Source organism: Nannospalax galili, unplaced genomic scaffold, assembly GCF_000622305.1.
Source record: "Nannospalax galili isolate Female #2095 unplaced genomic scaffold, S.galili_v1.0 scaffold307, whole genome shotgun sequence".
NCBI classification, from domain to species: Eukaryota; Metazoa; Chordata; class Mammalia; order Rodentia; family Spalacidae; genus Nannospalax; species Nannospalax galili.
In genome coordinates, this window is record NW_008359625.1 from 4,988,721 (window position 1) to 5,001,180 (window position 12,460).

Here is a 12,460-nt window from a genome sequence, read left to right on the forward strand (position 1 = left end):
GCTTTGCACACATGCAGAATGCAAGAGTTACAGAGCCATGGAAACTTATACCAAGATTTAAAAAAATTAACTGGCTAACTAATTTTTGTGTGTATATGTATGAATGCAGGCGTGTGTGTGTGTGTGTGTGTGTGTGTGCATGTGCATGCCACAGTGAACATGTGGAGGTCAGAGGACAATTTTCAGGAGTTGGTTCTTACCTTCCACCTTGTTGAGGCAGGTCTCTTTTGTTTCTGCTGCTGTGGGGCTTACTCCTGGCCTCATTCATTCAGGTTTTTATGTGAGTTCTGGGTATCAAACTCAGGTTTATCAGGCGTGTATGCTTAGCGGTTTTATCTGAGGAGCCATCTCCCTAGCCATGCACCAAGATTTTAAAGGAAAGCCTATGAAGCCAAACTACCTGCAGGGAGCCCCTGAGAGGCCAGTGTTTGAAGCCATGAAAGTGAAGGCCAAGCTGTGGTGGAGACTCTGGCATGTTGGAGGTGCTGTGAATTTAGTCATCTGCTGAGGGAAGCTTTAAGAATCTTGTGAAATAAACCCAAGAGAGAAGCCATGTATGTTCCAGGTGGCAGGGCCACAGCAGTGGGACTGCCCAGGCCAGTTGGATCTCACATGCTGCTACTGTGTGCCTTGGATGCAGGACATGTAACTACAGAATTTAAAGTTTGCTCCACTGGATTTCTATAGGAGAGGAAGTGCCAGGCTTAAGCACAGGCTGCACTAAGAGAACACAGCTTCTGCTTTGAGAGTGCAGCCTGCACTTCTGCAAAATAGCCAACCTACAATCTGCCCGGATGAGGGGATCTATCAGGAAGCGACACACTAACTTATGGGACACTGGGGGTAGGGGGAGAGGTATATAAAGCTTGCACTTCCCAGCAATAAATGAGTCTGCAGCACCTCGCCTAGTGCCTGCTCTCACCCGACTCCCGGTCTGTGTGTTGACTCTGTGCCTCTCACCCCCACCTCGGCCAGAACTCTCGTTCCCTGCAGTCCTTCATGGGCTGGACCTGTGAGGAAACCTGCAACAGATTTCAATCTTGCTTTGGCCTAATCTTTCCTAGCTAATCTATTCCTCTCCTTTAGAATGAGAATTTTGAGTTGGGTGTGGTGGTTCATGCCTTCAGTCCCAGCATTTGAGAGGCAGAGGCAAGCAGATCTCTGTGAGTTCAAGGCCAGCCTTGTCTTCATAGTGAGTTCCAGGCCAGCTGGGGCTACAGGGAGACCCTGTCTCAAAAAGACCAAAAAAAAAAAAAAAGGAATTATGTTAGAGCTATCAAAGAGGAATCTGCCCTCTAAATGCTTGTCCTTGATTATTCTTCTTCTTCTTCTTCTTTCTCCTCTTCCTCTTCTTCCTCTTCCTCTTCTTCTTCTTCTTCTTATTTGAGATGGGGGTCTCATGTAGCTCAGGCTGTTCTTGAACCCCCCGTCTCCACCTTCTGAGTTCTGGGATTAAGTATACTGCCTTACTCATAATCATCATCATTATCATCTTATTATTATTATTATTGTCTTTTTGAGACAGGTTCTCACTATTGCCCCAGCTGCCTGGAACTTATTATGTAGACTAGGCTGACCTTAAATTCACAGAGATCCACCTGCCTCTGCCTCCCAAGTGCTGGGATTAAAGGCATATGCCACCACACCTGGCTCTGTCTGGGGGGAATAAAGGGAATGACTGGCTTTTAAAAAATACACTTGTGAGCTCAGTGGTTAAGAGCACTTGCTATTTTTGTAGGGGACCTGGATTCAGTTCCTAGTGCCCACATTTGGTGATTAATGCCTGTTCCAGGTTTAATCTGATACCTTCTTCTAGCCACTGTGGACACTACATGTACATGGTGCACATATATACATACTCAGGCACACAAACATACACATAAAATAAAAATAAATCTTAAAAAAATACCCTTAAGGCAGATATGTAGCACATGCCTTTAATTCCAACTCTTGGAAGGCAAAGGCAAGCAGCTCTCTGTGAGATTGAGGCCAGCCTGGTCCACATAGGGAGTTCCAGTCCAGCTGTGGGTATGGGAAAACTGTCCCAAAAAGCAAACAAACAAACAAAAGTGTGTCTGTGTATGGGTGTTCAAAAACAAGAACAAGTCAGGGTCTGGAGAGATGGCTCAGTGATTAAGAGAACTGGCTGCTCTTGCAGAGGACCCAGGTTTGGTTGTTTGAAATGATGAACAAGATGGACAAACTCTTAGTCAAACTAACCAAAAGAAAGAGACAGAAGACCAAAATTAATAAAATTGGAGATGAAAAGGGAGTTATTACAATGGATACTAATGTAATTCAGAAAATCATTAGGTTTTACCTAAAAATATATATTAAAAGGTTGAAAAATCTAAAAGAAATGAATGGATTTCTAGGTGCATATGATCTGCCAAAATCAAACCAAGATGAGATAAATAGTTTAAGTAGACCTATAAAAAAACAGTAATATTGAAGCAGTAATTTAAAATCTCCCAGCTAATAAAAGTCCAGGCCCTTCACTGGTGAATTTTACCAGATCATCAAAGAAAAACTAACACCGATGCTTCTCAAAGTATTCTATAAAACAGAAAAAGGAATATTTCCAAAACTCTTTTTACAAAGCTAGCATTATTCTGTTACTAAAGCTAGACAAAGAAGCTACAAAAAGAAAAATCACTGACCAGTCTCCTTAATGAACACAGACACAAAAATTCTCAACAAAATACTTGCAAGAGCAAATTCAAGAGCACATCAAAAAGGCCATTCACCATCATCAAGTTGGCTTTATTCCAAAGATGCAGAGAATATATGTAAATCAATAAATGAATAAATTACATAAAATGGTCTCAAGGACAGAAATCACATGGTCACCTTGATAGAAGCAGAAAAGGCTTTTGACAAAATCCAACATCCCTTCATGTTAAAAGTCATGAGGAAACTTGAAATAGAAGAAACAGCACAATAAGCCTACATATGGCAAAACTATAGCTAAAATGACATTAAATGAGGAAAACTCAAAGCATTTCCACTACAGTAGGCAACACCACAAGGCATCTAACTTTCTCTACTTTCATTCACTAGAGTACCGGAAGTCCTAGTAGAGCAGTCAGACAAGAGAAACCAACAGTTACACATAGAAAGGGAAGAAGGGAGAGCGTCTCTATTTGCAGGTGATATTATTGTACACCTGAGACCTAAAGATTCAACCAGAAAACTCTGAGAACTGATAAACACTTTCAGCAAAGTAGCTGGATACAAAATCAACACAAAAATCAAAAGCCTTCCTATATAACAACGGAAAACATACTGAGAAAGAAACAAGGGGAACAATGTCATTCAGATAACCTTAAAAAAACTTGGAGTAACTGGGCATGGTGGCACATGCCTTTAATACCAGCACTTGGGAGGCACGGGCAGGCAGATCTCTGTGAGTTTGAGGCCAGCCTGGTCTACATAGTGAGTTCAGGGCCAGCTGGGGCTAAGGGAGATCCTGTCTCAAAAAGACCAAAAAAAAAAAAGAAAGAAAAGAAAAAACCAAAGCAGAGGCAGGAAGAGCTATGTGAGATTGAGGACAGTCTGGTCTACATAGCAAGTTCCAAGTCAGCTGGGGCTACAAGGAGACCCTGCACCCCCCCGCATCAGTTCTAGGAGCTCTGATGCCCTTTTCTGGCCTCTCCAGGCATTGCACATGCACGGTGCACTTACATACATGCAGACAAAACACACACATATAAAATAAAAATAAAGTAATTAAAATTTTTAAGTACTGAAGAAAGAAACAAATTGAGGAAGACACTAGAACATGGAAAGATAGCCCATGCTCATGGACTGGAAGACTCGGTATGTGAAAATGGTTATCCAACCAAAAGCAATCTGTAGATTCAATGTAATCCCAATAAAAATCCCAGTGGCATTCTTCGTGGAAATAGAAAAAAAAATTCTTAAAATTCATATGGAAGCACAAAAGGCCCGAGACAGCCAAAGAAATCCTGAGCAAAAAGAATACTGCTAGACAGATTACCGTATTAGATTTCAAATTATACTATAGATCCATAGTAATAAAAACAGCATGTGACTTTCACAAAAACAGACACTTAGGTTCAAGAGACTAGAATACCCAGATACAGGCTATACACCCTGATTTTTTTAAAGAAGCCCCAAATTAACAACAAAGAAGACAGCATTTTCAACACATAGTGCTGGGAAAACTAGGTGTCTACATGTAAAAAAATGAAACTAGATCCTTATCTCTCACCCTGAACAAATATCAACTCCAAATGGATCATGGACCTCAACATAAGATGAGACACTCTGAAACTGATAGAGGAAGAGACAGGGAGAGCACTTAAAGATACACCATAGACCATAAGTCCTTTCCAAACAGTACTCTTCACTCAAGAAATAATTGACAAATGGGACCACTCCTGGGTATATTCCCAGAAGATTCCATATCTAATTCAGAGATACTTTCACATCCATGTTCTTCGCTGCTCTAGTCACAACAGCTAGGAAATGGAATCAGCCAAGATTCAACTGATGAATGGGTAATGAAAATGTGGTACGGTCAGCACTCGGGAGGCAGAGGCAGGCAGATCTCTGTGAATTTGAAGCCAGCTTGGTCTACAAAGTGAGCAGGCAGGCCAGGCTACAGAGTGAGACCCTGCCTAAAAAAAAACAAACAAACAAAAAAGAAAATGTGATACATATATACAATAGAATTTCATTCAGCTGTAAAAAAAAATGTAATTTGTGGGAAAACAGATGGAACTGGAAAATATTGTAGTAAATGAGATAGCCCAGGCCAAGAAAGACCAAACCCAGTATAGTATGGTCTTTCTCATATGTGAATCCCAGCTCTGAATTCTTTTTCTAAAAAAATATTTTATTATTTTTTATGTGTATGAGTGTTATGCCTGCATGTAGGTAAATGCATCCATGTTATGCAATGCCCACGGAGGACAGAAGAGGCTGTTGGATCCCCTGGAACTGGAGTTATGGACAGTTGTTAGCTGCCATGTGGGTGCTGGGATTCAAACCCAGGTCTTCTGCAAGAACAACCAGTGTTCTTAACCACTGAGCCATCTCTCCAGCCCTGAATTCTTTATATATGTTTCCCTGTAGCCCCAGCTGGCCTGGTACTCACTGTGTAGACCAGGCTGGTCTCGTACCAGACTGGCCTCGAACTCAGAGGGATCCACCTGCCTCTGCCTCCCAACTGCTGGGACTAAAGGCGTGCAACCACCACACACGGCTTATTTTTATTTTATGTGTATGAATGTTTTACCTAAGCCCCAGCTGTCCTGGAATTCACTATGTAGACCAGGCTGGCCTGGAACTCACAGAGATCTGCCTGCCTCTGCCTACCAAGGGCTGGGACTACAGGCGTGTGCCACCACGCCTGACAGATTTTTATTTTTAAAAATGTTTTATTTATTATTTTTGTTTTATTGTATGAGTGTATTGCCTGCATATATGTGAGTGAATCTGTGTCATGCAATGCTGCGGCAATAAGAAGAGGGCTTTGGACTCCCCTGGAACTGGAGTTAAGGACAGTTTGTAGCTGCCATGTGGGTGCTGGAAATCGAACCTGGGTCCTCTGCAAGAGCAGTCAGTGCTCTTAAACGCTGAGCCATCTCTCCAGTCGCTAGATTTGTATTTTTAACTTAAGAGTGTTAGTAGAGGCCAGAAAGCCAGAAAGCACCCATGAGAGGAGGGAAGGGAAGAGGCTTTAATGAGGAAGTAGGAGAATACATGTGATGTTAAAGCAGAGGGGAGTTGTCCTTTACTCTTCATATGCACACAGTGGCACATATGCCCCCTCCCCCACTAAATAAATAAATAATTTTAAAAAGGAGTTTGAGCAGAGGTACCTGCATGGGTACACAATGTTGCTCCTAGAAGACACAGGTTATTAAACAAAAATCTCAGTGTAGGATTGAGAGATCTCCCTATGAATTATTAGTCAGGAAGGCCCTCTCTCCCTAGCAACACAGGCTATTGACATTGCTTTTGGTTGCCCACCATAACTAGATGATAAGACCCTACTGATGAAGACATCACATAATTTCATTGTAGGACACAGAGAATCACTCTGGAACTCACCAGAAAACATCTTGCTGGCTAGCCTCTAGGAAGTGCTTTGCAGGCCACTGGGGGAGAAAAGACATCAACAGTCTTACCCAGCACTGGACCCTGCACACTACAATACTGATCTGTCAGGCATGATATGCCCACTGTTGCAATGGAGGCATGGCTACTATAGAGTAACTAACTGCTTTCTGATTAGATTTGAGGCCTGCTTCACAGAAAGGAATTTATGCCCGGTACTGTAAACCTGGGTAAAAGCCCATGGCTGGGGAGGTCATGGGCCTTAGGGAGAGACTTACCATTGTTATTTTGTTAAACGGTCATGTTATCAAACTGATTTCTAAACATGTATGTTTTTGTCCATAGATAAGTGCTGCTCTCAACCTTGGGCAGTGAAACTTCTTTTTGCAGTGGTTGATTCAGACTCATAACTTGTCAAAGTTTTAAGACTAAGTGGCTGGCGAGGGTTTATCCATAAATGGGACATTTATATCAACCTCTGCTCTCCTTCCCTGCCAAAGACTCAGGAAACATTATGGAAGAGGGGAAGGAAAGAATGGAAAAGCTGGAGAAAGGGGAGGTGTGCTGTAAACTGGACATGACATGGCTGTTGTACTTTAGAATTCACAGCACTGTGGTTACCTGCACAAGAACATTCCAGTCAAAACTTCAGCAGGAATAGGGGAGGGGCTACTGAGGCCTCACTCTGAGCTGAAAAACTATTGGCAGCTGGGGAAGTGAAAGTCATTGTGGGGGTGTGGGAGAGCACTGGTAGTCTGTCTATGCCCCAATGTATGGCCGCACACTCATGTGAATCCTGGCAGCACTAACTGAATTCAATGGGTCATTAAATATTGTATTTGTCATTTTTATGTGTATGAGTATATTCCCTGCATGTAAGTAGGTGCACCCATGTATGCAATGCCCATGAAGGTCAGAAGAAGGTGTCAGATCCCCTGGAACTGGAGTTACAGATGGTTGTTAGCTACCATGTGGGTGCTGGCAATTGAACCTGGGTCTTCTACAAGAGCAGCCAGTGCTCTTAAGCACTGAGCCATCTCTCTAGCCCCTCAGTGGGTTACTTTATTTTTTGGTCTTTTTGGAGACAGGGTCTCCCTGTAGCCCCAGCAGGCCTTGAACTCACAGAGATCCACCTGCCTCTGCCTCCTGAGTGCTGGGACTAAAGGCGTGTGCCTCCATGCCTAGCTTCAGTTATTTTAAAAAAAGAAAAGAAGCCAGGCGTGGTGGCCCATGCCTTTAATCCCAGCACTTGGGAGGCAGAGGCAGGCGGATTTCTGTGAGTTCAAGGCCAGCCTGGTCTACATAGTGAGTTCCAGGGCATTTATGCTGGCAGACTCTTGAAAACCTTGAGCCCCAAGCTTTGCTTCTTCACAGTATTTATACCCAATGGGTATTAAGAGCAGGTTTTCATTTTAACCTATATGACTACAGACCAAGAGCCAGACACAGAGGGAAGGCCCAGGGGGGATCCAGGTCTATATGACTGGAGACTGCATGGGTGAAATTCCTTAGTGATAAGCATATTTTACAGAAGCAGAAACAGGATGCATCAGCTATTTAGTCAGAGGAGACATTCGTCCTGCCTCAGGCTAGGACTACATTGGTGAGGCAGCTCTTAGAATAGCTTTTCCTTTTCATAAATGGGATTCATTCATGTTGGATTTTTCCATATTATTCCCCCCTTTGATGTCCTTTGAATTCATCTAAGGGACCTCATTTATTTCAATATCTTCTAGACTGAGTCTGTATAGACATTTATCCTCTGTCCCTTGCTCAATTCCAAGGTCTTGATTAGGGCCAACAGTTCTGCCTGATAAGGAAGGGCCCCTGCCTCTACTATGTCAGTCTGTCACCACCACACATCCTGCCAGATACTTTCCATCTAGCAGAAAACTGCTGTCGTCAGTGTCCAATCAGGGGAGGATATGGGCTGGTCAATGAGGTCAAGGTGATTTGAATATATTTCATCCGTGGTCTCAATGGAGTCATGGTCTGGGTTGGGGCGGGGGCTGTTCAGCAGGCAGGAAAATGGCTGGGTTCAGGGTTCTGAGAGTCTCTGAGAGAATTCGAGCATTCTCACAAAGGAGACTCTGGTACTGGCTCATACATGGATGGGTTGGTGAGCCAACAGCACCCTTGATGGTTGCGGCATGTAGGACCTTGTGATTTAGAGATTGTCTTATAGTCAGCTTCTTCAGTCAGGAAAGTCACAACCTCTAGAGCTTGTGGGTAGTGCAGCCATCTTGTTGCCACTGTGTCTAGTTGAGACAGGTGGGCCACAAGTTGCTGCCAGAGCCCCATGTTCTGAGTTAGAACTCCCAGGGCTAGTCTTCTCTTTTCAAGAACAAATGAAACTCTCAGGTTTTTCGAGAGTCCCACTCCCGCAGCCAGTGCTTCCATCAAGGCCTCTCTGAGAAAAAAGGCCTCCTGTTGTGGCCCCAATGGAAGGGTTTCTTTTCCCCTTTTTTGTGGCTTCATAGAGGAGTTCGACTGTAAGTAGTTTGGAATCTAGATGTGACAGAAGCTGGCAGCCCCCAGGAACTCTCAAGTTTGTCTTCCAGTCTTTGGAGTGGGGAGGGCCCAGGTTGCCTTTTTCTGTTCCGGTCCCAAGGCCTGATGTCCTTTTGAGATCTGAAATCCTAGGTATTTTACTTTCTTTTGGCAGATCTGAGCCTGAATTTTTTGGTTGTTGTTGAAAAAGGGGCTCCCTGTAGCCCCTCCTGGCCTGGAACTCGCTATGTAGACTAGGCTGGCCTTGATCTCACAGAGCTCTGCCTGCCTCTGCCTCCCAAGTGCTGGGACTAAAGGTGTGCACCACAACAAATGGCTCTGATCTCAGCCTTTTGAGGGAAGTCGTACAGCCAGCCTGTGGAGCAGGTCCAGGCAGGCCTCTGTTCCCAGCTTGCCATTGTCTGGGATTGTACTTGCCAGGAGTGTCATCCACACACTGCAGAGGTGTGCATTCCCACTTCTGCACCTGGGAAACGGGCAGGGTCATCTGCTGAGGTTTACCCAAATATCGTGGTGAAGTTTTTGATCCTTGGGGCAATCGAGCCCAGGTTAATTGCTCTTTCCAGCAGTGGTGGGGTTCTTCCAATCAAAGGCAATTATTGACTAGCTGCAGGTGCCCCATGGATGCGGCATAAGGCATGCTTCAAGTCCAAAATAGGTGAACCTCTGGGCTTCTGCAGATACAAGGCCCAGGAGGGTATATAGGTTGGGTTTCACCCTGCAGCCAGGCTGGCTTTGAACTCATGGCAATCCTGCCTGTTTCTGAGTGCTAGCATTATAGGGGTGCATCTTGCCTTTTATTCCCTCTAGGCATGAGGGTTCTGGCAAGATGACCAGTGTTGACACTATAGCTGTGGGAACCCTGACACCCAGGTATCCTTGAGGTTTGTGCTCCCCACTTGTATATTCTTCCCGCTCCCCATGCCATACCTGCTGAACTTCCTGGAACCTTGTCCAGAACCCAGAAAATTCTAGATGTTAAGGGCCTAGATTCTGAATCTTGGCTCCATCTTTCAACAGAGGAGTTTCTGACTTGGCGAGGCGTTTTCTACATATTTACTTGAGCTAGCTTTTATAAACAATTCATCTCAAGTTGTTTCTAAAGTGGATAGTTAAACTCATCTCCCCCTGGAAACAGAATTGTTCTACCAAGGTCTAAGTGGGTTGACTGTGTCTGCTGGGTGGCTGGAAGACAGGGGCCCAGTTTTCTGGTGGCAGCTGCAGCATTCAATGGCTGTTTCAGGAAGAATAATGCTGAACTGGCAAATCCTCACTAGCTCCTGACACTTTCTTGGGACCCACCTCTGGGCCCACCATGTCCACACTGTCCATTTTGCGATGCAACCAAGCTGGATGGGTCATTTCTCTCCCCAGAATGTTTTGACTCAAGTTCTAACTTTAGAAGTGCAGTGCTAAGAACTGAACCCAGAGCCTCATGCATGCTAAGCATGTGCTCCACTGAGATGCATCCCGTCCCTCCTCTTGCACGTATTTATGATATTAAGATCTTCTAAGTTTGAGGGGCGAGGGAGATGGTTCAGCTGGCCAAGTAAGTGCTTGCTGTGCAAACATGAGGACAGGACCAGAGTTGAGATCCCCGGAAGTCACTTAAAAGCTAGGTGTGTATGGCAGCCTGCCTGTGATCTTAGCATGCAAGAAGCAGAGACAGAAGCGTGCTCCATCACAGCTATGTTCTTTTTAAAAAAATATTTTTATTATTTTTATTTAATGTGTATGCACGTATTGCCCGCATGCTGGTAAGTGCACCCGTGTCGTGCAATGCCCTCGGAGGACAGAAGAGGCTATCAGATCCCCTGGAACTGGAGTTACAGACAGTTGTTATGGACAGTTGTTAGCTGCCATGTGGGTGCTGGGATTCGAACCAGGGTCTTCTGCAAGAACAACCAGTGTTCTTAATCACTGAGCCATCTCTCTAGCCCCTATGTTCTATTTTTTTAAAAAAATAACAGTCCTGGGGCTGGAGAGATGGCTCAGCGGTTAAGAACACTGGCTGTTCTTGCAGAAGACCCTGGTTCGAATCCCAGCACCCACATGGCAGCTAACAACTGTCCATAACTCCAGTTCCAGGGTATCTGGCATCCTCTTCTGTCTCCTCAGGCACTGCACGACACGGGTACACTTACCTCCAGGCAATACATGCACACACATAAAATAAAAATAATAAGCTAGGTGTAGTGGCACAGGCCTTTAATCCCAGCACTTGGGAGGCAGAGGCAGGTATATCTCTGTGAGTTCAAGGCCAGCCTGGTCTACATAGTGAGTTCTGAGACAGCTGGGGCTACAGGAAGACCCTGTCTCAAAAAGACGAAAAAAAAAAAAGTAACACTCCTGATTAGAGAATAACCCCTGTTCACTGTAAAATCTTGCCACTGGCTATATTTACCTGAACTCAATGAGGAAACACAAGCCAGCTTTTCCTGAGTCTGCCATGGGAGCTAGGAGAGGGTCAGGCTGATGCTGGTTATGACCCAATGTATCATTAGAGATGGGGTAAGGGGTGGCATCTGAGCCAGGCCACCTGAAGCAGATATACTCTCCAACATTCTGTAATCTGGGCAAGTTTCTTGACTTTTCTCTGCTTCTAGATTCTTCGTTGAAGCTGGGTATGGTGGCACAGACCTGTAATCCTAGCACTTGGAGGCTGAAGCAGGACAATCACTCATTCCAGGCCAGCCTGAGCTACACAGCTAGACCTCTCAGAGAACAATACAAAACAAAATTTGTCATCAATGAAATGGAAAAAAGTTGGTGGTCTGTCTGGACCTTACATGTTACTTGTTCTTTTTGAACTCATTAAACAATGAGATGAATAGAATACTATGCATATCAGTCTGAGATATGCAGATTCCAGATGGATGAATTATGTCCTCTACAGTTTATGTGCTGCAGCTTAAGCTTACAACAGCACTGTGCATGGAGTCTCACTTTGAGAGAAGTGATAAATTAGAATGAGGCTCTTCAGGTGGCTCCAGTCCAGTCTGACTACTTGTAAGAGGAGTCCTTATGAGGAAGAAATGGAGAGGCACACAGACCCTGGGGATTTGGGATTACAGAGGGACCATCAAATGAGGACACAGCAAGCCACCTGTAAATCAAAGAATTTGATCAAGGCTTCAGAAAAACCAAAGCTACCGATACCCAGGTCTTCGATTTTCAGCCTCCAGAACTGACAGATCACTGGAGCAGGAGACCTAAGGCCTCCCAGGAGCTGTGAGCTCTGATCTTGTCCGGCCCCACTTTCCCCTTCGGCTCCACCTGGTTGCCAGCAGAAGACCTAGGGCTCTGCAGGCTATCTAGAGTGGAGATTCCATACAGCTATGCCTAAGGACATAAGCATGGTCCCTACATAATACCCTAGGAAGATGACAGGGTATGAATGAACAACTCCAAGAACATATCCAAAAAGGAACGAGAAGCAGCAGACTAGGCACATAGTTCAGTGGTAAAGCACTTGCCTAGCATGTGTGAGGTCCTAAGTTCAATCCCCAGCACAGCAAAAAAGAATGAGAAACATTCAGTCTAATTTATTAACAAAAGAAATGCAAACTGAGTCTCACTCATCTATAAAAATTTAAAGAAAAATTAGAAAAAACAAAACTGAAAGGCAGACTCCCTAAGAGCACAAGTGTGGAGGAGCGAGCAACCTCACACGCCTGAAAGGTAGAAGACCCTCCAGAAGGGCAGTGGGACAGGTCAGTGACTCCTTTCTCCCTGCTGTGGTTTAGATGAGTGCACCCAAAGGCCCACATGTAAAGGCCTTGGTCCCCAGAGTGGTGCTGTGGACCTTCCAGGTACAGGTTATGTAGAACATCCTCAGGTCCCTGGGAGTGTGCCCTTAAAG